Here is a 26,551-nt window from a genome sequence, read left to right on the forward strand (position 1 = left end):
CCGGCTTCTTCATCCAGTAAGAAAATGGCAGGTGCAAGCGCAGTGCGCCCGCCATGATCTGCTGGCCGGCAGCTGGAGGAGATGGGGCTAAATTTAGGGTTAGGGTTGGGGCTAAATTTAGAGTTAGGGTTGGGGCTAAATTAAGGGTTAGGGTTGGGGCTAAATTAAGGGTTAGGGTTATGGTTAGGGTTGGGGCTAAATTTAGGGTTAGGGTTAGGGTTGGGGCTAAAATTAGGGTTAAGGTTAGGGTTGGGGCTAAATTTAGGGTTAGGGTCAGGGTTAGGGCTAAATTTAGGGTCAGGGTTAGGGTTGGGTCTAAATTTAGGGCTAGGGTTAAAATTGGGACTAAATTTAGAATTAGGGTTGGGGTTAAATTTAGGGTTAGGGTTGGGGCTAAAGTTAGGGTTGGGGCTAAATTTAGGGTTAGGGTTAGAGTTGGGGCTAAATTTTGGGTTAGGGTTGGGGCTAAATTTAGGGTTAGGGTTGGGGCTAATTTTAGGGATAGGGTTAGGGTTGGGGCTAAATTTAGGGTTAGGGTTATGGTTGGGGCCAAATTTAGGGTTAGGGCTAGGGTTAGGCTTCTTTCACTCTTGCGTCGGTACGGGGCAGTCGCAATGCGTTGGCCCGACGTACCGACGCACGTTGTGAAAATTGTGCACAACGTGGGCAACGGATGTAGTTTTTCAACGCATCCGCTGCCCAGTCTATGTCCTGGGGAGGAGGGGGCGGAGTTACGGCCACGCATGTGCGGTTGGAAATGGCGTACGCGACGTACAAAAAAACGTTACATTTTTTTGTGATGACGATCCGCCAAAACACAACGGATCCAGTGCACGATGGACGCGACGTGTGGCCATCCATCGCGATCCGACGGCATCACAAGTCTATGGGCAAAAAAATGCATCCTGCAGGCACATTCGCAGGATCCATTTTTTTTCCAAAATGATGGATTGCGACGGATGCCACACCACGCAAGTGTGAAAGTAGCCTTAGGGCTAGGGTTAGGGCTAGGGTTAGGGTTGGGGCTAAAGTTAGGGCTAGGGTTGGGTTGTGCTAGGGTTAGGGTTGGGGCTAAAGTTAGGGCTAGGGTTAGGGTTGGGGCTAAATTTAGGGTTAGGGTGAGGGCTAGAGTTGGGCTAAAGTTAGGGTTAGGGCTAGGGTTAGGGTTGGGGCTAAAGTTAGGGTTAGAGTTGGGATTAGGGTTAGGGTTTGGATTAGGGTTGGTATTAGGGTTAGGGTTGGCATTAGGGTTATGCTTGGGATTAGGGTTAAGGTTAGGGTTGGGATTAGGGTTAGGGGTGTATTGGGATTAGGGTTAGGTTTGAGGTTAGGGTTGAGATTAGGATTAGGGGTGTGTTGGATTTAGGGTTTTGATTAGGGTTATGGTTAGGGTTGACATTAGGGTTGTTTTGGGGTTAGGGTTGTGATTATCGTTAGGGTTGTGATTAGGATTATGGATCAGGTTGGGATTATGGTTAGGGGTGTGTTGGGGTTAGGGTTGGAGTTAGAATTGGGGGGTTTCCACTGTTTAGGTACATCAGGGGGTCTCCAAACACGACAGCCAATTTTGCGTTCAAAAAGTCAAATGGTGCTCCCTCCTTTCTGAGCTCTGCCGTGCGCCCAAACAGTGGTTTACCCCCACATATGGGGCATCTGCGTACTCGGGATAAATTGGACAACAACTATTGGTGTCCAATTTCTCCTGTTACCTTTGTGAAAATAAATACTTGGGGGCTACAAAATCTTTTTTGTGGAAAAAAAATATTTTTTATTTTCACGACTCTGCATTATAAACTTCTGTGAAGCACTTGGGCATTTAAAGTTCTCTCCACACATCTAGATAAGTTCCTTGGGGGGGTCTAGTTTCCAAAATGGGGTCACTTGTGGGGGGTTACTACTGTTTAGGTACATCAGGGGCTCTGCAAATGCAACATAACGCCCGCAGACCATTCTATTAAAGTCTGCATTCCAAAACAGCGCTCCTTCCCTTCCGAGCTCTGCCATGCGCCCAAACAGTGGTCCCCCACACATATGGGGTATCAGCCTACTCAGCATAAATTGCACAATAAATTTTGGGGTCCAATTTCTCGTTACCCTTTGAAAGTAAAAATTTGGGGGTGAAAAGATCATTTTTGTGGGAAAAATATTTTTTTTATTTTCATGGCTCTTCATTATAAACTTCTGTAAAGCAGTTGGGGGTTCATAGTGCTCACCACACATCTAGATATGCTCTTTGGGGGGTCTAGTTTCCAAAATGGGGTCACTTGTGGGGGGTTTCCACTGTTTAGGTACATCAGGAGCTCTGCAAATGCAACATGACACCCGCAGACCATCCCATCAAAGTCTGAATTCCAAGCGACGCTCCTTCCCTTCCGAGCCCCGATGGGTGCCCAAACAGTGCCTCTCCCACATATGGGGTATCAGCATACTCAGGACAAACTGGTCAACAGATCTTGGGGTCCAATGTCTCCTGTTACGCTTGAGAAAATAAAAAATTGCAGGCTAAAAAATCATTCTTGAGGGGAAAAAAAAGGATTTTTTTATTTTCACGGCTCTACTTTATAAATTTCTGTGAAGCACTTGGGGGTTTAAAGTCCTCACCAAACATCTAGATAAGTTCCTTAAGAGGTCTAGTTATCAAAATGGGGTCACATGTGGGGGGTTTCTACTGTTTAGGCACATCAGGGGCTCTCCAAACGCGACATGGCGTCCGATCTCAATTCCAGCCAATTCTACATTGAAAAAGTAAAACGGCACTCCTTCTCTTCCAAGCTCTTCGGTGCGCCCAAACAGTTGTTTACCCCCACATATGGAGAATTGACGTACTCAGGAGAAATTGCACAACAACTTTTGTGGTCTAATTTCTCCTGTTACCCTTGTGAAAATAAAAATGTGGGGGCAAAAGATCATTTTTGTAGAAAAAATGCGATTTTTTATTTTCACGGCTCTACGTTATAAACTTCCGTGAAGCACCTGGGGGTTTAAAGTGCTCACCACACATCTAGATAAGTTCCTTAAGGGGTCTAGTTTCCAAAATGGTGTCACTTGTGGGGGGTTTCCACTGTTTAGGCACATCAGGGGCTCTCCAAACGCGACATGGCGTTCGATCTCAATTCCAGCCAATTTTACATTGAAAAAGTAAAACAGCACTCCTTCTCTTCCAAGCTCTGCGGTGCTCCCAAACAGTGGTTTACCCCCACATATGGGGTATCGAGGTACTCGAGAGAAATTGCACAACAACTTTTGTGGTCTAATTTCTCCTGTTACCCTTTTGAAAATAAGAATTTGTGGGCAAAAAAATCATTTTTGTGTAAACAAATGCAATTTTTTATTTTTACGGCTCTACGTTATAAACTTCTGTGAAGCACTTGGGTGTTCAAAGTGCTCACCACGCATCTAGATAAGTTCCTTAAGGAGTCTAGTTTCCAAAATGGTGTCAATTGTGGAGCGTTTCCACTGTTTAGGCACATCAGGGGCTCTCTAAACGTGACATGGCATCAATTCCAGCCAATTCTGCATTGAAAAAGTCAAACGGCGCTCCTTCTCTTCCAAGCTCTGCAGTGCACCCAAACAGTGGTTTACCCCCACATATGGGGTATCGGCATATTCAGGAGAAATTGCTCAACAAAATTTATGGTTAAATTTCTGTTTTTACACTTGTGAAAATTAAAAAAATGGTTCTGAAGTAAAATGTTTGCAAAAAAGTAAAATGTTCATTTTTTCCTTCCACATTGTTTCAGTTCCTGTGTAGCACGTAAAGGGTTAATAATCTTCTTGAATGTGGTTTTCACCACCTTGAGGGGTGCCGTTTTTAGAATGGTGTCAAACTTGGTTATTTTCTATCATATAGACCCCTCAAAATGACTTCAAATGTGATGTGGTCCCTAAAAAAAAAATGGTGTTGTAAAAATGAGAAATTGCTGGTCAAACTTTAACCCTTATAACTCCCTAACCAAAAAAAAATGTTGTTTCCAAAATTGTGCTGATGTAAAGTAGACATGTGGTAAATGTTATTTATTAACTATTTTTTGTGACATATCTCTCTGATTTAAGAGCATAAAAATACAAAGTTTGAAAATTGCAAAATTTTTTAAATTTTCGCCATATTTCCGTTTTTTTTCATAAATAATAGCAAGTAATATCGAAGAAATGTTACCACTACCATGAAGTGCAATATGTCACGTAAAAACAGTCTCTGAATCAGCGGGATTCGTTAAAGCGTTCCAGAGTTATAACCTCATAAAGTGACTGTGGTCAGAATTGTAAAAATTGGCTCGGTCATTAAGTACCAAATTGGCTCTGTCACTAAGGGGTTAATTCAACCACTGATGTTTCTGGATTGTACATCACTTGGAAAGCAAAAGAATTGTCAACAGATCTATGGGAAAAGGTAGTTAAACTGTATAAAACAGGAAAGGGATCCAAAAAGATATCCAAGGAATTGATAATGCCAGTCTGCAGCGTTCAAACTGTGATTAACAAATGGAAAATCAGGGGCTCTGTAAAAAGAAAACCACGGTCAGGTAAACAAACAAAAATGTGGTCCACAACTGCTAGAAAAATTGTTCAGGATGCAAAGAAAAACTCACAACTAACATCAGCTGAAACACAGGACTCTCTGAAATGGGCTGCATGGTAGAGTCGCCAGAAGAAAGCCATTACTGCACAATGCCACAAAGTATTTTGCCTACAATACCCAAAACAGCACAGAGACAAGCCTCAAAACTTCTGGAACAAGGTAATTTGGAGTGATGAGACCAAATTGAACTTTTTGGCCACAACCATAAACATTACACTTGGAGAGAGGTCAACAACACCTATGATGAAAGGAACACCATTCCTACTGTAAAGCACAGAGGTGGTTCACTGATCTTTTGTGGATGTGTAAGCTACAAAGGCACAGGAAACTTGGTCAAAGTTGAAGGAAAGATGAATGCAGCACATTATCAGCAAATACTGGAGGCAAATTTGCACTCATCAGCCCGGTAGCTTTGCATGGAATGTACTTGGACGTTCCAACATGACAACGATTCAAAACACAAGGCCAAGTCGACCTGCTATTGACTACAGCAGAACAAAGTGAAGGTCCATCAGATATATAAATAGTGCTTTGCGTGTGGACTTGTAAGCTAATTAATTAATGAAAAAAATAGGTGGGGTAGCCCCTATTTTTGATAATCAGCAAGTAAAGCAGACAGCTGTGAGCTGATATTATCATGCTGGGAAGGGCCATGGTTATTGAGCCCTTCCTAGCCTAAAAATACCAGCCCGCAGTCACCTCAGAAGTGGCGCATCCACTTATAGTACTTTGATTGGCTCTTCCCAATTGCCCTGGTGCATTGGCAATCAGGGTAATTGTACTGGGGCTGATGTCAGCTTTGATTTATCAAAAATCACAGTTGGCATAGCGTCCTGGGGATAGTAATGAAGAGGTGTCTACAAGACACCACATTACTAACCCAATAAGCAAATAAAAACACACACCAAAAAACAACTTATTTGAACAAAGACTATCACTGGTTCACCAATTTATTAAAAAAAATTCCATGCAGGTCCGATGTAATCCAACAAATCCAATGTAGTCCAGAAATGGATAATTGAAAAACAGAAAAGGAAAGAAATAAAGCTAGAGTTAAATGCTAGAGATAGAATTGCAATTTTTTTCCACGCCGCAACCCTTAGCGCTGCATCCGGCTGGAGCACGCAAGGAGTCGGCACGTCCTCAGACCGCACTGTCACTGCTAGCCAGCACCACCACGCTTAGCAGCAGCACCCAGCCGGCCACGCAAGGAATTAGGCTCTACAAGTAAGCGCACTATAAGTGCAATTCTATCTCTAGCATTTAACTCTATGAGAGTATTTCTCTAATCACCGCTATCATATATCATTTATTTAGTGCTTGCTATCAGCGTTTCTACTAGTTGGGCTGCCATCACCTACAATTATTATATGCTGCCTCTGCCCGTATCTTATATCGCAGTAAGGTCTTATGGGCTCATGCTAATCTTATACATACAGTGGGGCAAAAAAGTATTTAGTCAGTCAGCAATAGTGCAAGTTCCACCACTTAAAAAGATGAAAGGCGTCTGTAATTTACATCATAGGTAGACCTCAACTATGGGAGACAAACTGAGAGAAAAAAATCCAGAAAATCACATTGTCTGTTTTTTTTTAACATTGTATTTGCATATTATGGTGGAAAATAAGTATTTGGTCAGAAACAAAATTTCATCTCAATACTTTGTAATATATCCTTTGTTGGCAATGACAGAGGTCAAACGTTTTCTGTAAGTCTTCACAAGGTTGGCACACACTGTTGTTGGTATGTTGGCCCATTCCTCCATGCAGATCTCCTCTAGAGCAGTGATGTTTTTGGCTTTTCGCTTGGCAACACGGACTTTCAACTCCCTCCAAAGGTTTTCTATAGGGTTGAGATCTGGAGATTGGCTAGGCCACTCCAGGATCTTGAAATGCTTCTCACGAAGCCACTCCTTCGTTGCACTGGCGGTCTGCTTTGGATCATTGTCATGTTGAAAGACCCAGCCATGTTTAATCTTCAATGCCCTTGCTGATGGAAGGAGGTTTGCACTCAAAATCTCACGATACATGGCCCCATTCATTCTTTCATGTACCCGGATCAGTCGTCCTGGCCCCTTTGCAGAGAAACAGCCCCAAAGCATGATGTTTCCACCACCATGCTTTACAGTAGGTATGGTGTTTGATGGATGCAACTCAGTATTCTTTTTCCTCCAAACACGACAAGTTGTGTTTCTACCAAACAGTTCCACTTTGGTTTCATCAGACCATAGGACATTCTCCCAAAACTCCTCTGGATCATCCAAATGCTCTCTAGCAAACTTCAGACGGGCCCGGACATGTACTGGCTTAAGCAGTTGGACACGTCTGGCACTGCAGGATCTGAGTCCATGGTGGCGTAGTGTGTTACTTATGGTAGGCCTTGTTACATTGGTCCCAGCTCTCTGCAGTTCATTCACTAGGTCACCCCGCGTGGTTCTGGGATTTTTGCTCACCGTTTTCTTGTGATCATTCTGACCACACGGGGTGGGATTTTGCGTGGGGCCCCAGATCGAGGGAGATTATCAGTGGTCTTGTATGTCTTCCATTTTCTAATTATTGCTCCCACTGTTGATTTCTTCACTCCAAGCTGGTTGGCTATTGCAGATTCAGTCTTCCCAGCCTGGTGCAGGGCTACAATTTTGTTTCTGGTGTCCTTTGACAGCTCTTTGGTCTTCACCATAGTGGAGTTTGGAGTCAGACTGTTTGAGGGTGTGCACAGGTGTCTTTTTATACTGATAACAAGTTTAAACAGGTGCCATTACTACAGGTAATGAGTGGAGGAAAGAGGAGACTCTTAAAGAAGAAGTTACAGGTCTGTGAGAGCCAGAAATCTTGACTGTTTGTTTCTGACCAAATACTTATTTTCCATCATAATATGCAAATAAAATGTTAAAAAAACAGACAGTGTGATTTTCTGGATTTTTTTTTCTCAGTTTGTCTCCCATAGTTGAGGTCTACCTATGATGTAAATTACAGACGCCTCTCATCTTTTTAAGTGGTAGAACTTGCACTATTGCTGACTGACTAAATACTTTTTTGCCCCACTGTATAAGCACAGATTATTCAAGCACTCAGCTGCACGAGCGATCTCCTCTAATTACTGCTCTCATTTACCTAGTGCTTTCCATCAGTATCTCACTGGTTGGACTGCCTTCACCTTCAAGTGTCAATTGCTGCCTCTGCCTATACCGCAGTAAGTCTCAAATACTCAGAGTCTAGTATTTAGGTATAAGGAACACATCCATTAATCATATAACATATTGTAATTCCCTGAAGTACTAAATACGCACAATTAAAGCACACTATTAGCAGAACCCCTTCATGCTATAACCCAGTACCCGGTCCAAGAAGTCTCTCATGGACATTCACACCAAGTAGTAAGTACTGAAAATTTTTTAGCCAGCAGTACTACTGGTAATTCTATCCATTTCCGTATATGATCTATACTATTTTTTATTGGCAGTGACCACCAAAAGGATTTAATTCTTATGAGTTTCCTGATATATGCTCCATATTAACACAATCACAGAGTGAGTATTTTTTTTCTCTCTCTCTCTCTCTATTATCTGAGATGCACGATGTGTTCTGTTACCCTTTTGTCATAGTCAGCAATAGTTTTTTTTGCAAATGGATCCTACATTTGTATGCTGCAGTAATAATAATCTTTATTGTACAATTGTATAGAATGGGATACTAGCTTACATTTTCCATGTGCCCAGTTTACTTTTCCTTGGGCCACTTTTGGAAGGTACTTACCACTGCATACCACAAACACACAATTAAAACGTATCATTTGGGAGGTGGTCGTGTAGTCTAGCCACCGCAATTTAGTGTTTGTCAAAGTGGCTCAGATCCTAATGATCATTCTTCTGCGTCACACACATTAAAGGGATCTTTGTTAACGCTTTCTACTAGCATTACATCATGCATGTTGAGTAAAAAAAGCTGAGCAGATTGATATACAGAATTGTTTAAAAAAAGATTCAGTTGATCACATCACTCATGTATTGAATTCCTCACAATTTCTATGCTTTGGTTTCTAGAGGATGGTGTCACTCAATGATTGAGAGCATTTTTCTTTATAGGCTTGGATGCATATATTGGGAATTAAAATTAAATCACAATCTGCACCCACTACCCCATCTTTGTTGTGAAGTTGTTCACTAAGAAGTCTCCTACCCTTTTCTACTTTCTGTCCCTGCCATACACAGCGGCATTTGCAGATTACCAGGGTTACCAAGTGCTCTGTTTAACAAGCAAAAATGGATGTTTTTTTGTGTGCCTTCTAGTTGTATGATATTTGAAAAGTTAATTCACATTGCACAGGCTTTGCAATGTAAAGTTATACAGAGAAACTGGATGCAAGTCAATATGTTCATGGTTTTCCTTTTGTCATAGTGTATTGTGATGACACCAACGGTGTCACTGACGCTGCCTAGGGGGCGCTATCAGGGGGCATGGGAACGATCGCAGGGAGTGCAGGAACAAGGCACGCTGTGCTCAAGGACTTGAGACTAAGCAGTGAGCACAGGACCTGGCACTGAGCAGTCATGTGACCAGGGGGCAGAGTCACCACGTGTGAGCGCAGGGAAGGCAACTGAGTGCACGGTGTGCAAGGCACAGACAGTAAATGTGGTCAAGGAAAGATGAGGCACAAAAGCCAGACGAGAGCGGAGTACCTAGGGATAAGACAAAGAGTAAACAGACTAGCCAAGGGGTCAGATAACCAGGAGGGACTGGGCAGTACAAAGCAGGATACAGAGGCAAAAGTCAGGGGACAAACCGGGTCATACACAGCAAAGCACACAAGCACAGAGGCACAAAGTTTACGGACGAGTAACCTGGGTTAGCAACCACAAACCGAGTATACAGAAGTATCACAGACACAAAATTCAGGAACTTCCAACATTAAATAGCTGCCCCAGAACCAAAGAGAGGTGCACAAACTTCACAGGCAGACACAAACTTCCCAACATCAGATGTAAGTGAGGCCCACCAAAAAAGCTTCGCAATGGCCACACAAGTAGCCGAATCCCAGGATGTCCACTCAGCACCGAATTATGGAATTCTTGGAGGACTCTGAGTTGAAGTTGAACCGGAACAAACAATTTTCCCACTGGCTTGGACGGGGGAGCCTGAGACTGGGCTTCCTGAATCTCCCGTTCCAAACCTGCAGAAACATCAGCCACTACCACCCTGGGTTGAAGAGGATGGAGGCTCGGGGGGAGAAACTGGGTCCAGACTTTGAGACAAGGCATTGGACATCACATTCTTGGATCCCGGACAAAAAGTGTTCGAGAACTGGAACCGGGAAAAGAAAAGTGACCATCTGGCTTGCCTGGGGGTCAAACTTTTAGCAGACTCAATATACGTCAGGTTCTTGTGGTCCGTAACTACAGTAATGGGATGAACCACCCCCTCCAAAAAATGCCTCCATTCTTCAAAGTCCAACTTAACCGCAAGAAGTTATCGATTACCCACGCAATAATTTCTTTCCACCGGGGAGATCCTCTTGGAGAAGATGCATGGTCTAAAATTGGTCAAGGTTTCGGGCCCCTGGGACAACACAGCCCCCACCCCCACCTCCAAGGCATCAACCTCCACCACAAAAGGTTCAGATGGATCAGGATGAACCAGATCCGGAGCAATCATAAAACATTTTTTCAGAGTGAAAAACACCACTACCGCTGAGGCAGACCAGTTCTTGATATCAGCCCCATCTGTGTCAAGTTAGTGAGGGGCTTGACCTTTGAGAACCCTTTAATAAACCTCTGGTAGTAACTGGCGAATCCCAAGAAGCGCTGAAGGCACCCAGATGAGGTTATATGCCCCCCGCAAGTCTAGTTTTGAAAACCATGTGGCCCCGGATAATTGGTTACAGAAATTGGGACTGAGTGGGAGGGAATATGTGTTTCTTACAGTAATCTTATTCAGTTCCCGAAAGTCAAGGCAGGGGCGGAGACCACCACCCTTTTGATTTACAAAAACAAAGCTGAAGCAACAGGAGACACGGAAGGGCGGATATGCCCTTTGCAGAAACTCTCAGATATGTACTCCTTCATGGTGACCCGCTTGGGACCAGAAAGGTTAAACAATCGGGCCTTAGGCAATTTAGCCCAAGGAATCAGGTCAATGGCACAATCAAAAGGCGATGAGGTGTTAACCCCTCGGCCTGACTTTTGGAGAACACGTCTTTGAAGTCAAAAAGCAAAAGTCAGGGGACAAACTGGGTCATACACAGCAAAGCACACAAGCACAGAGGCACAAAGTTTACGGACGTGTAACCTGAGTCAGCATCCACAAACCGAGTATACAAAAGTATCACCGATACCAAATCCAGGAACTGCCAACATTAAATAGCCGCTCCAGAACCAAAGAGAGGTGAACTAAAATTAACCCTGACCTGAACAGGATGGAGGCGGAACCATCCTGTCCAGAGTCATGACATGTATGGTATTAAATACTACAAGTACTGATGTGTATTATTATACCTTTTTATGCGGATTGGTTTATTGCCGTTTAACGGTATGTTAACACAACATCTCTTTCAGGCCGATTAAGCAGGTCAGCAATGGAAACGGCCCGAAAAGGACTCAAAAAATATCCCCAAGAAAAGAAACATTAATTTCTAAGTAAACACAAATTTCTGTTCATAGGTTCACTCTTTTGACCGTCTTTTAACTGCTTCAGGTTTCCAAAATTGCCAATCAGTTAATCACTTCACGACCTTTGACGCATGTTTACGTCATGGCAACGCAGGGGTTCATGTCCTATAACATAAATATATGTCATGACGATTGCGTTGGGGCAAGAGCAGTGCCCGCACAATCATAGCCAGGAGCTCGGCATAAGTGATAGCCGAGCTTCGGCTGTCACAGCCAGGAGCAATACACTCACTGCCTTGGGCCATTTAATCTCAAAAGTGGCAACGTATAAAAAAAATTACATAAATGTGGTATCGCTGCAACCATACTGATCCAGAAAATAAAGCTGCCTTATGAATTTTACCACACGGTGAACAGCATAAAAAAAATCCCCAAAACAGTTCCTGAATTGCTGGTTTTTGTTCATTCTGTCTCCACAAAATGTGAATAGACCGCAATCAAACAATGTTATGTGACTGAAAATGGTATCAATAAAAAACTTCAACTCGTCCCGCATAAAACAAGCCTTCAAATGACTCTGTTGGCAAAAATATTAAAAAATTATAAAATGTAAAAAATGCAAGAGGGTCTTATCCAGGTAACAGGTTATAAAAGATAAGTAGAACCGCTCACCTTGTAGGGTTGTGTGAGACACAACACCTAAAAAGCCTAAAGTCCAGATGCAGCAGCTTCCAGGAAATAAGTCAGAATAAGGTGTCGGGAATTGAAGTAATTCTGCGCTCTCTGGAGTCACGACAATCCAGTACCTAGGTAAAATGTAGACTTAATGTCAACGCATTTCAGAGTCGTTTACCAGTGACAACAAAAAGGTTCTGTTCATCATCATTAATCACCTTACTGATGAGGCTCTTGCATGGGCCTCATCTTATGTGGGAAAAAATTGCGACCTCTTTAATGACTTAGTTTCTTTCATGACAGCTATGGATCAAGCGTTTCATGGCCCGAATCATTGTGCTACAGCTGAGACAAAGTTACATAACCTACATCAAGGGCGTCGCTCTGTAGCTGAATATACCTCCCAATTCCGAAGCTGGGTGGCAGACACCACATGGAATTTAGCTTCCCAGAAGAGTCAATTTCGATGAGGATTATCAAAGCTAATAAAGGATGAATTTGCCAGGGGCGAGAGACACCTGATAATATATAATTTAGAGGACTTTATTTAATTATGCATCTGACTTGATCAGAGACTCACTGAACAACGAAAGTAAAAACTGTGAGTATTTGGAAAGAACCCTAACTACTCCTTTACTCAATCAGCATAAAGTTTTCACATTCCTTGGAGAAGCAGCGCAGGCATGTCCAGTTAGTCCTGGAATGTCTACAAGAGAACCATCTCTATATCAAACTCGAAAAATGTGAATTTGAACAAACTCAATTTCTTAGATATATCATCTCCACGGAAGGTCTGAGCATGGATCTCAGTAAAATCAGAGAGGTAGTTGACTGGCCTACCCCAAGAAATTTAAAAGACGTCTAGAACTTTATAGGAAACCGACTGCCACAAATTCTTACCTTGTGGCCGATTCGGCTCACGCTGCAAGTGCCATACGTGGCATCCCCATCGGCCAGTTTCTGAGAGCTAAAAAAATCTGCTCGGATTCAGTAAGATTTGAGAAACAATGTTCAGAACTGACCAGTAGATTTGAAGACAGAGGGTATAACCGTAGAAAGATTCGCAGAGGATACAAGAGGGCCTCTACTACATCCAGGAATGAATTGTGATATGGCACGAAAAAGGCAAAAATCAGTGATGACAATACACAGGTACACTTCATTTCTATGTTCAACGGCCAGTGGCATAATTTGAGGGGAATTATTAACAAATATTGGAACGTTTTACTCACGGACCCAGTCCTGAAACACATTCTACCCTCTTCCTCTCAATGTGTGGCCTGATGTTCGGCTAATTTAAAGGACCTTTGGTCCATAGCCACTATGAGACCACTAGGAAGGACCAGAATATTGCCATTACATCCCTGGGATTTTTTCTATACGGCTTGTGTAAGGCTTGTTTGAATCTCGTTAAAACCCAAAATTTTAAAAATGCGGATGGACCACAGATCTATGAGATTCGAAAACACCTTACATGTACCTCCAAAGGGGTAATATATCAGGCAGAATGCCCCTGCAGGAAGGTGTATATTGGCCTCACTACAAGAGAATTTAAACTTAGAGTGAAGGAGCATGTGTTGGATATCGAGAAGTCTGCAACAATTGAATATGATACCCTTTTCAAAACGTTGCCACGCCACTTTAAGAAAAATCATAAGTGCAATCCCCGGGTCTACTTTTTAAGGCAAATGATCAATTGGATTTGGGTTCTAGGGGTGGTGACATCGGTAGGCCTTTAGCACAACTGGAATGCCATTGGATTTATCGGCTTGGTACTCTTAGCCCTGCCGGCCTCAATGAAAACATGGGTTTCTCAGCTTTTCTTTAATCGGCATCCGTTTTTATGGGTGGGTGTTTTTTTGGTAGTGTTGTTTTTATATTTTTGTTATTGTTGTTTATGATGATGTTAACCCTCTTTTTCTTTTACTCTAGTATATACCTTCCTTTTTTTGGCTCGCGGTAGCAGGATGAATGGTTCTGTGTTCAGCCAAGACCCCTGGGAACGGCTGTTGCTATTTCATTCGGATATATTATCGTGACATCAGAGAATGTTTCCTTTTTTCTATTTTTTTTTATATATGCATGTCCTAATTTTTTTGTTCACATCCTCATACAGTAGGTTCACATCAACATCTCTCAATAGAGTTGCATATTTCTGTTTTACCTTATTGGGAATACACTATGGTTTTACCCCCTTAGGGATTGGACATGTGTTTCGGGCATAGCTATGATGTTATTTTTGAATTGATCCTATTTAATATTTATGTATTATTTCAGCAACCCTCTCCCTTCTCTTTGGTTATATACTTACCTTGGTATTGTTATATATTTTTGTTATATATGGAGTATTTTGTGCCCTATATTTATTTTAAGGGATCTATATAACAGGGCCGGACTGGCCATTGTAGGGCCGGTGGCAGTCGTGGGCCGCTCGCCAGTGCCAACTCCCCCGACGCCACCGCATTCAACTATACCGGCGTCTATGACGCCAGTACAGTTGAATGCAATGATGGAGGAGAGAGCGTCTGCTGACGCTCCCTCTCCCATCATTCCCCGCTCTGCCTGGCGCTGACACTGCGGGTGCATGATGATGTCATATCATCGCGCACCTGCTGTGTGCAGACTGCAGCTGCTGAGACCGGTTCCAGGAGCAGCGCTGGGCATGTAAAGAGGTGAGGAGAGTGCTTTTTTTTCTTTTGTTTTTTAAATATATCACTGATTGATAACTGGATTGTGGGGCTATTGGGGGGGCTGTATTACATTCTATGGGGGCTGTCCTGTATTACATTCTATGGGGGCTGTGCTGAATTGCATTCTATGGGGGCTGTGCTGTATTACATTCCATGGGGGCTGGCTGCATTACTTTCTATGGGGGCTGTGCTGCATTACATTCTATGGGGCTGGCTGCATTACATTCTATGGGGGCTGTGCTGCATTACACTCTATGGGAGCTGTGCTGCATTACATTCTATGGTAGCTGTGCTGCATTACATACTATGGGGACTGTGCTGCATTACATTCTATGGGGGCTGTGCTGCATTACATTCTATGGGGCTGTGCTGCATTACATTCTATGGGGGCTGTGCTGCACTACATTCTATGGGGCTGTGCTGCATTACATTCTATGGGGGCTGGCTGCATTACATTCTATGGGGGCTGTGCTGCATTACATTCTATGGGGGCTGTGCTGCATTACATTCTATGGGGGCTGTGCTGCATTACATTCTATGGGGGCTGTGCTGCATTACATTCTATGGGGGCTGTGCTGGATTACATTCTATGGGGGCTGTGCTGTATTACATTCTATGGGGGATGGCTGTATTACATTTTATGGGGGCTGGCTGTATTACATTCCATGGGGGCTGTGCTGTATTACATTCTATTGGGGCTGCATTACATTCTATGGAGGCTGTGCTGCATTACATTCTATGGGGGCTGTGCTGCATTACATTCTATGGGGCTGTGCTGCATTACATTCTATGGGGGCTGTGCTGCATTACATTCTATGGGGGAGGACTGTATTACATTCTATGGGGTGTTGTATTATATACTATGGAGGGGCTACATTATATTCTATGGGGAGCTGCATTATGCTCTATGATGGGGCTGCATTATATTCTCTGGGGGGGTTACATTATACTCAGGGAGCTACAATATATTCTGTGGGGTGGCTGCATTATACTCTGGGGTGGCATCATTATACTATATGTGGGCTGCATTATACTGTATCGAGGACTATGGGGAATACATATACTATATGAAGAACTATGGAGTGCATTACACTATGGGAAGTGAATTGTACTACATGGATGACAATGGCGGTGCATTATACTATACGGAACACTATGAGGAGTGTATTATACTATTTGGAGGACTGAGGAATGTATTATATTATTTGGAGGACTGGGGAGTGTATTATACTATATGGAGGAATTGCAGTGTATTTTAACCCCTTTACCTCCAAAGGTGGTTTGCACGTTAATGACCAGGCCAATTTTTACAAATTGACCACTGTCCCTTTATGAGGTTATAACTCTGGAACGCTTCAACGGTTCCTGGTGATTCTGACACTGTTTTCTTGACACATATTGTACTTCATGATAGTGGTAAAATTTCTTTGATATTACCTACGCTTATTTGTGAAAAAAAATGGAAATTTGGCAAAAATGTTGAAAATTTTGCAATTTTCCAAATTTGAATTTTTATGCAATTAAATCACAGAGATATGTCACACAAAATACTTAATAAGTAACATTTCCACATGTCTACTTTACATCAGCACAATTTTGGAACCAACATTTTTTTTTCTTATAGAGTTATAAGGGTTAAAAGTAGACCATCAATTTCTCATTTTTACAACACCGTTTTTTTTTTCGGGACCACATCTTATTTGAAGTCATTTTGAGGGGTCTATATGATAGAAGAAAATAGCCAAGTGTGACACCATTCTAAAAACTACACCTCTCACGGTGCTCATAACCACATTCAAGAAGTTTATTGACCCTTCAAGTGTTTCACAGGAATTTCTGGAATGTTTAAATAAAAATGAACATTTTACTTTTTTCACAAAAAATTTAATTCAGCTCCAATTTGTTTTATTTTTCCAAGGGTAACAGAAGAAAATGGACCACAAAAGTTGTTGTACAATTTGTCCTGAGAATGCCAATACTCCATATGTGGGGGTAAACCACTGTTTGGGCGCATGGCAGAGCTCGAAAGCGAAGGAGCGCCATTTGACTTTTCAATGCAAAATTGACTGGAATCGAGATGGGATGCCATGTTGCGTTTGGAGAGCCCCTGAAGTGCCTAAACATTGAAACCCCCAACAAGTGACACCATTTTGGAAAGTAGACCCCCTAAGGAACTTATCTAGATGTGTGGTGAGCATTTTGACCCACCAAGTGCTATACAGAAGTTTATAATGCAGATCAGTAAAAATAAAAAAGCATTTTTTCACAAAAATTATCTTTTCGCCCCCAATTTTTTATTTTTCCAAGGGTAAGAGAAGAAATTGGACCCCAAAAGTTGTTGTACAATTTGTCCTGAGTACGCTGATACCCCATATGTGGGGGTAAACCACTGTTTGGGCGAATGGGAGAGCTCGGAAGGGAAGGAGCGCCGTTTGACTTTTTAATGCAAAATTGACAGGAATTGAGATGGGACACCATGTTGTGTTTGGAGAGCCACTGATGTGCCTAAACATTGAAAACCCCCACAAGTCACACCATTTTTCAAAGTAGACCCTCTAAGGAACTCATCTAGATGTGTTGTGAGAGCGTCAAACCCCCAAGTGTTTCACTACAGTTTATAACGCAGAGCCGTGAAAGTAAAAATTCTTTTCTCTTCCCACAAAAATTATGTTTTAGCCCCCAGTTTTGTATTTTCCCAAGGGTAACAGGAGAAATTGGACCCAAAAGTTGTTGTCCTATTTGTCCTGAGTACGCTGATACCCCATATGTGAGGGGGAACCACCGTTTGAGCGCATGGCAGAGCTCGGAAGGAGTGTCATTTGGAATGCAGATTTAGATGGATTGGTCTGCAGGTGTCACATTGCGTTTGCAGAGCCCCTAATGTACCTAAACAGTAGAAACCCCCCACAAGTGACCCCATATTGGAAACTAGACCCCCCAAGGAACTTATCTAGATGTGTTGAGAGAACTTTGAACCCCCAAGTTTTTCACTACAGTTTATAATGCAGAGCCGTGAAAATAAAAAATCTTTTTTTTTCCACAAAAATTATTTTTTAGCCCCCAGTTTTGTATTTTCCCAAGGGTAACAGGAGAAATTGGACCCCAAAAGTTGTTGTCCAATGTGTCCTGAGTACGCTGATACCCCATATGTTGGGTTAAGCAAACCCCTGTTTAGGCGCACGGGAGAGCTCGGAAGGGAAGTAGCACTGTTTTACTTTTTCAACGTAGAATTGGCTGGAATTGAGATTGGACGCCAGGTCGCGTTTGGAGAGCCCCTGATGTGCCTCAACAGTGGAAATACCCCAATTATAACTGAAACCCTAATCCAAACACACCCCCTAACCCTATTCCCAACAGTAACCCTAACCACACCCCTAACCCTGACACACCCCTAACCCAAATCCCAACCTTATTCCCAACCGTAAATGTAATCCAAACCCTAACCCTAACTTTAGCCCCAACCCTAACCCTAACTTTAGCCCCAACCCTAACTCTAGCCTTAACCCTAGCCCCAACCCTAATCCTAACCCTAACGGAAAAATGAAAATAAATACTTTTTTTAATTTTTTTATTTTTCCCTAACTAAGGGGGTGATGAGGGGGGGGTTGATTTACTTTTACAGTGGGTTTTTTAGCAGATTTTTATGATTGGCAGCCGTCACACACTGAAAGACGCTTTTTATTGCAAAAAATATTTTTTGTGTTACCACATTTTGAGAGCTACAATTTTTCCATATTTGGGTCCACAGAGTCATGTGAGGTCTTGTTTTTTGTGGGACGAGTTGACGTTTTCATTGGTAACATTTTCGGGCACGTGACATTTTTTGATTGCTTTTTATTCCAATTTTTGTGAGGCAGAATGACCAAAAACCAGCTATTCATGAATTTCTTTTGGGGGAGACGTTTATACCATTCCGCGTTTGGTAAAATGGATAAAGCAGTTTTATTCTTCAAGTCAGTACAATTACAGCAATACCTCATTTATATCTTTTTTTATGTTTTGGCGCTTTTATACGATAAAAACTTTTATAGAAAAAATAATGATTTCTGCATCGCTTTATTCTGAGGACTATAACTTTTTTCTTTTTTTTTTTCTTTGATGATGCTGCATGGCAGCTCATTTTTTGCGCGATAAGATGACGTTTTCAGCGGTACCATGATTATTTATATCCATCTTTTTGATCACGTTATTCCACTTTTTGTTTGGCGGTATGATAATAAAGCGTTGTTTTTTGTCTCGTTTTTTTTTTTACGGTGTTCACTGAAGGGGTTAACTAGTGGGACAGTTTTATAGGTCAGGTCGTTACAGACGCGGCGATACTAAATATGTGTACTTTTATTTATTTTTTATTTAGATAAAGAAATGTATTTATAAGAACAATATATATATTTATTTTTTTTAGGAATTTTTTTAGGAATTTTTTTTTTATTTTTTGTACACATGTGAATATTTTTTTTTTACACTATAACATTGCCCCAGGGGGGCATCATGTTATAGTGTAAGATCGCTGATCTGACACTTTGATGTGCACTGTGTCAGATCAGCGATCTGACGTGCACTGCTGCAGGCTTACCAGCGCTTGCTCTGAGCAGGCACTGGTAAGCCACCTCCTTGCAGGACCCGGATGCAGCCCCGCGGCCATTTTGGATCCGGGCCTGCTGCAGGGAGGAGGAGGTAAGAGACCCTCGCAGCAACGCAATCACATCACGTTGCTCCGGGGGTCTCAGGGAAGCATGTAGGTAGCCCCTTCCCTGCACGATGGTTCCCTATACCGCCGAAACACTGCGATCATGTTTGATCGCAGTGTGCTGGGGGTTAATGTGCCGGGGCGGTCCGTGACCGCTCCTGGCACATAGTGCCGGATGTCAGCTGTGATAATCAGCTGACACCCAGCTGCGATCGGCCGCGCTCCCCCCGTGAGCGCGGCTGATCGCGCTGGACGTACTATTCCGTCGGTGGTCATACCGGCCCACCTCGACGGGATAGTACGTCTAATGTCAGAAAGGGGTTAATATATGGAGGTCTATGAGGGGTGTATTATACTATATGGAGGACTATATGGAGTGTATAATACTATATGGAGGACTGAGGAGTGTATTATACTATATGGAGGACTGAGGAGTGTATTATACTATATGGAGGACTGAGGAGTGTATTATACTATATGGAGGACTGAGGTGCACATTATAATATATGGAGGACTATGGGGTGTATTATACTAAACAAGCAAAATGCTGCCTATTCATCGAGTGATTGGATTGTTTATGTGGGAACAGAAATCCTTGTTCTCAGCAGCACATCGCTGGTGTAAACTGTAGATGTGCTGCTGATAACATTAAACTGTATGGGGACAGATTGATCTAATTGTGATTGTTCTGTTCCCTTCATTCTTTCTCAGTTGGAGTAAAGAGGCTGGGGAACAAGCAAACGACTTCACTATTGTCGATCACACTCATTTAGTGGCCTGAGATCAGCGCATGTAAATACAGCAGAAATGCTTCACAGGGAGACCAGGCAAGGATGATGACAGTTGTAGTTAGCACTCGGCGCCTGGTATTAGCGGTAACTCTACTGCTTTTCCCAGCTGCCAGAGCATTTAATTCTGGTATGTGTAATGATGTTTAGGGTTGATGTCAGCTGCATAATGTCAGCTGCTATCAATCCCTGGTGTAAGTAATGGAGAGGTGTCTATCAGACACCCCCACTACTAGCCCAGACCTGGCGAGACCCAGAGACTCTGAAGAGCGGTGACGTTAGTAACAATACCGCTCTTCACAGTCGCCGAGCTCAGAACAAGACCCGGAATATCTGAAGAGCGGTGACGTTACTGATGTCACCGCTCTTCATAGTCACCGGGTCTCGTGCTGCGCAGCGGAACCCAAAGTGGCTGTAGGCAAAGTTTATAGAGCATCAGAATGAGGTTCCATAGCCTTTGGTCATCTCAATCCCTTCATTATCTACAAGATCCAGTTATGTAGGTAAAGTAGCAGCTTTTCTTGATACTGCAACTAAAAGCAATAAATAGGACCGAGCTGTAATGCTGGATACAGCTTTAATTATATGTTATATAGTCGTGTTACACTCCCCTTACTTCTTGTAACCTACAAGTGTACAAAGATATTATACAGTCACCATGTGACAAGTGGCCTGTGTACCTTCAAATGCCAGGGCTGAATTTTAGTCCCAGTCCGGCCCTGCTATATACTGTATATTCTTTTCTAAATTCCACTAGATGATGACCTGATTCTAATGCATCGGGTATTCTAGAATATGTATGTAGTTTATTTATGAAGTATTAAGAATAATGCAATGAATACACAGGATTCGGCAGGCCGGTCGGATGCGACCAATCAGTGAACCGTGGTTCAAATCCCGCGCCAATTCGCGGCCAGACTGCGCATGTTGCCGATTGGTCACGCCCGGCTGAGCATGACCAATTAGTGAAACCAGGGCCTGCTCCAGGTTTTTGAGGGCCCTGGGGGCGAAAGAATCTCAGTGGTAGTATATATCACAGCCCACGCAGTATATAACACAGCCCATCTAGTATATAACACAGCTCACGCAGTATATAACAGCCCACGTAGTATATAGCACAGCCCATGGAGTATAACACAGCACACATAGTATATAACACAGCCACGTAGTATATAACACAGCCCACGCAGTATATAGCACAGTCCACATAGTATATAACACAGCCACATAGTATATAGCACAGCCACGTAGCATATTGCACAGCCACGTAGTATATAGCACAGCCCACGTAGTATATAGCACAGTGACGTAGTATATAACACAGCCCACGCAGTATATAACACAGCCCACGTAATATATAGCACAGCCCACGTAGTATATAACACAGCCCACGTAGTATATCGCATAGCCCACGCAGTACATAACACAGCCCACATAGTATATAACACAGCCACGTAGTATATAGCACAGCCCACACAGTATATATCACACAGCCCACATAGTATACAACACAGCCCATGTAGTGTATAGCACAGCCCATGTAGTATATAGCACAGCCCACGCAGTATATAACACAGCCCACATAGTATATAACACAGCCATGTAGTATATAGCACAGCCCACGCAGTATATTGCACAGCCCACGCAGTATATAACACAGCCTATGTAGTATATAACACAGCCACGTAGTATATAGCACAGTCCACGTAGTATATAGCACAGCCCATGCAGTATATAACACAGCCTACATAGTATATAACACAGCCACGTTTTATATAGCACAGCCACGTAGTATATTGCACAGCCACATAGTATATAGCACAGCCAACATAGTATATAGCACAGTGACGTAATATATAACATAGCCCACGAAGTATATAACAGCCCACATAGTATATAACACAGCCCACGTAGTATACAACACAGCCCATGTAGTATATAGCAATGTGGGCACCATATACCTGTTAAAAAGAGAATTAAAATAAAAAATAGTTATATACTCACGTTCTGGTGGCCCCGGATCCAGCCCAGGCCTTTAGCGATGTTCCTTGTGATGCTCTGTTCCCAGTAATGCCTTGTGGCAATAACCTGTGATGATGTAGTGGTCTCGTGAGACCGCTACATCATCCCGGGTCATTGCCGCAATGCATTCTTGGGACCGGAGCATCGCGAGGAGCGGGAAAGGCTGCCACAGATGCTGGAAGGTTTTGACCTCACACCTGTCATTTTCCCCTCAGTATATACCTGTATGTCATCTCCCCTGTATATAGTATATACTTGTATGTCATTTCCTGTATATAGTATATACCTGTATGTCATCTCCCCTGTTTATAGTGTATACCTGTAGACATGGAGCTACATGTGGCCTGTGCCTGCTACGCGGTGTGGGCATGGCTAAGGAAAACTGTGGCTCATAGCAGCCAATCACAGCTCAGCTTTCATCTTTTAAACAGCTCTAGTGAAATGAAGGATGCTTAGTGATTGCTTGCGGAGTGGGCGGGGATATATGGAGTGGGCATGGTCGATACATACACACTCAGCTTTATATATTAGATATCATGCAGTATATACACTACATTGGTGTACTAGACAAGCACTTTATTATTATTTTTATATTTTCAGCGATTTTTGCTCATATATAGAGCACATTATTTGTGCATACAACATTTTTCTTGCATAAATGGAGACATCTTTTTGGAAGGGGACAGTCATCCAGTGACTGTCCTTATTAGCAACAAAAATTTTGAATTCATCCATCCATACAGCTAAGAGGTTGTCTGCACGACAAGCATATTGGGCCTTAGTTATCTCCAGGTTTAATTTTATAATTTCTTATTGGCCTGGTTCAAGAAACGGCAAGGCTGATGCTCTGTCCAGGATATTTACTGAACCTGGACCTTCAAGAAAAGTCTAACACTGACTGTACCATTCTATGTCAAAAAATTTTGTGGGAAAATACTGGACACCAAACACTTTTTAACCAATAAATTTCTGCACCTTGATTTCTCTCGGTGGCAAAGACATCGCCATTCACTGATCCTCCTGTCTGGTAACTACTCCAACCCAGGTCAGTCCATAGCAGGTGTAGTTTCTAAAATTTTGCTCACTTATGGGGGGTTCTGCGGTTCTGGCACCTCAGGAGCTAAGGGGTCATGGCACCATAAACCATCTATAATATAACGCTGGGAGCGTCACTCTGTCCGAAGCCCTTATAGACTGCGCAAGCGCAAGCGCCGGCGCAGTCTGGGCCTCACATAGCGACGCTCCCGGGAGATCGTGGTGTGCGTTCACACTGAACACACACCGCGATCTCCACCGCAGAAGCAGGGACCGCCAGGAGGGTGAGTATCGGCCTATATTCACCTGTCCCCGTTCCATCGCTGAGCGGCGCCATCTTCCCGGTCTTCGGTCTGTGGCCTTCAGTTCAGAGGGCGCGATGACTCGTTTAATGCGCGCTGGCGCCGCCCTCTGACTGAACAGTCACAGCCAGGAGACCGGGAAGATGGCGGCGCTCAGCGATGGAACGCCGGACAGGTGAGTATAGTAAGTGCTGGGGGGGCCTGAGCTGGCGGCGATACCGGCACCTGACCCCCACAGCGCGCCGGTGTCCCCACCTGCTCAGGCCCCCCAGCACTCGACGCCGAGCGGGTCAGAGGCAGTATGGGGACGCAGGATGGAGTAGCACATAAGGATGGGGACGCAGGATGGAGCAGCACATAAGGATGGGGACGCAGGATGGAGCAGCACATAAGGATGGGGACGCAGGATGGAGCAGCACATAAGGATGGGGACGCAGGATGGAGCAGCACATAAGGATGGGGACGCAGGATGGAGCAGCACATAAGGATGGGGACGCAGGATGCAGCAGCACATAAGGATGGGGACGCAGGATGCAGCAGCACATAAGGATGGGGACGCAGGATGGAGCAGCACATAAGGATGGGGACGCAGGATGGAGCAGCACATAACAGTATGGGGACGCAGGATGGAGCAGGACATAAGGATGGGGACGCAGGATGGAGCAGCACATAAGGATGGGGACGCAGGATGCAGCAGCACATAAGGATGGGGACGCAGGATGGAGCAGCACATAACAGTATGGGGACGCAGGATGGAGCAGGACATAAGGATGGGGACGCAGGATGGAGCAACACATAAGGATGGGGACGCAGGATGGAGCAGCACATAAGGATGGGGACGCAGGATGGAGCAGCACATAACAGTATGGGGACGCAGGATGGAGCAGGACATAAGGATGGGGACGCAGGATGGAGCAGCACATAAGGATGGGGACGCAGGATGGAGCAGGACATAAGGATGGGGACGCAGGATGGAGCAGCACATAAGGATGGGGACGCAGGATGGAGCAGCACATAAGGATGGGGACGCAGGATGGAGCAGCACATAACAGTATGGGGACGCAGGATGGAGCAGCACATAAGGATGGGGACGCAGGATGGAGCAGCACATAAGGATGGGGACGCAGGATGCAGCAGCACATAAGGATGGGGACGCAGGATGCAGCAGCACATAAGGATGGGGACGCAGGATGCAGCAGCACATAAGGATGGGGACGCAGGATGCAGCAGCGCATGACAGGATGGGGACGCATGATGGAGCAGCGAATGACAGGATGGGGACGCAGGATGGAGCAGCACATGACAGGATGGGGACGCAGGATGGGAGCAGCGCATCACAGGATGGGAGCAGCGCATCACAGGATGGGGACGCAGGATGGGAGCAGCGCATGACAGGATGGGGATGCAGGATGGGAGCAGCGCATGGCAGGATGGGAGCAGCGCATCACAGGATGGGGACGCAGGATGGGAGCAGCGCATGACAGGATGGGGACGCAGGATGGGAGCAGCGCATCACAGGATGGGAGCAGCGCATCACAGGATGGGGACGCAGGATGGGAGCAGCGCATGACAGGAAAGGGAACGCAGGATGGAGCAGCGCATGACAGGATGGGGACGCAGGATGGAGCAGCACATGACAGGATGGGGACGCAGGATGGAGCAGCGCATGACAGGATGGGGACGCAGGATGGAGCAGCACATACCATGATGGAGACAATATACCAATATAAATGCTCGCCACCCGGGCGTAGAACGGGTTCAATAGCTAGTAATAAATATAATTCTATTCACTAGGCATGAGTATATTATCCAGGTTAGAAGCATGTTGTCACACACACCACATGATCCCTTTAATAGTGAAAGATGGTAAAAAATACACACCAACAATATAGAACCTACATATAACACAGAAACTTGAGTACTGTATTTATATAATAAAAAAATGAAATTTTTATACATAATATATAAGAAAGACAAATCAAAACAACAAATGTTAAAGGGGTTTGCCAAAAAGACTTAAAAAGTCCAATGATTTGCAGCATACGGTAATTATAGCCAATACACATACAGTATATAGTAGTAAATAAGTCAAGGGGTTCACAAATACTAAGAAAGTCTTAGACAATGCAGCCAGAAGACAATATATCTAGTAACTTGAAGCAGAAGTGACTATAGCCGAAAAAATAGATCAGGAAGGCTACTGTGACAAAAACGGCCATGAACTGTATAAAAGTAGCATTTTTTTCATGTGGCAAACAAGCCCAAAATATATTATATGAATACAGAACCCCATGAAAATCCTTAACTGAAAGCATGTAAAAAGCATGAAGGTAAATCATATGGACAGCTTACCCATGATAATAAAGTGCCTGTGCAAAGTCCAGGGAGAAATCATATCGCATGTGCTTTCTCAAGGGGAGTAATAGAATGAATGATCTGCTAAGAATATTTAGAAGCCTGATTATGGTCATCTTTACCTTAGCGCATGCTCGTTGATATGCGAACCGGAAGTATTATAATCAGTTACGGCATTCAGGGAAGAATGCATGATGGGGGAAGATCTCCCTGTGACGTCATGGACATGCGTGCTTCCATGTTAGGCCTCTTTCACACTTCCGTCTTTTGGCCTCCGTTGCAATCTGTCGTTTTGGGAAAAAAAGGGATCCTGAAAATGTGCTTGCAGGATGCGTTTTTTTCCCATAGACTTGTACTAGCGACGGATCGCGACGGATTGCCACTCGTCGCATCAGTCGTGTAACGGATCTGTTGTGTTTTGGCGGACTCGGCGGACAAAAAAAGTTTAATGTAACTTTTTTGCCCATCGCGTCTGCCATTTTCGACCGTACATGTGTGGCCGAAACTCCGCCCCCTCCTCCTCAGACTTCAGACTTGGCAGCGGATGCGTTGAAAAACTGCATCCGCTGCCCACGTCGGGCATAATTTTCACAACGTCCATCGGTACGTCGGCTCGACGCATAGCGACCAACCCGTACCGACGGAAATGTGAAAGAGGCATTAGAAGTCATCAATGAAACAGTATTAGGTCACAATCATAAAGCGGACGCGCATCCTGGTGGTCATGTTTTAGGAACCCAGTGAACAGTATCATTTTGGAGGATAGTGGTAATTACAAATATATGAAAGTAACTAAAAGGTAATATACTTGAAG

At 43.8% G+C, this 26,551-nt stretch overlaps 1 long non-coding RNA gene across 2 annotated transcripts in view; it reads right to left on the reverse strand.

Annotated features, from left to right (window-relative positions):
- LOC138641400 (uncharacterized) overlaps positions 1 to 26,551 on the reverse strand; it is a 95,677-nt gene that overhangs the window by 51,448 nt on the left and 17,678 nt on the right. For both annotated transcript variants that reach the window (XR_011313817.1, XR_011313818.1), the window contains exon 2: positions 11,856 to 11,989. This is a non-coding gene — a long non-coding RNA (uncharacterized lncRNA). The remainder of the gene's footprint in view (positions 1 to 11,855; positions 11,990 to 26,551) is intronic.

This window comes from Ranitomeya imitator, chromosome 6, assembly GCF_032444005.1.
Source record: "Ranitomeya imitator isolate aRanImi1 chromosome 6, aRanImi1.pri, whole genome shotgun sequence".
Classification (NCBI taxonomy): Eukaryota; Metazoa; Chordata; class Amphibia; order Anura; family Dendrobatidae; genus Ranitomeya; species Ranitomeya imitator.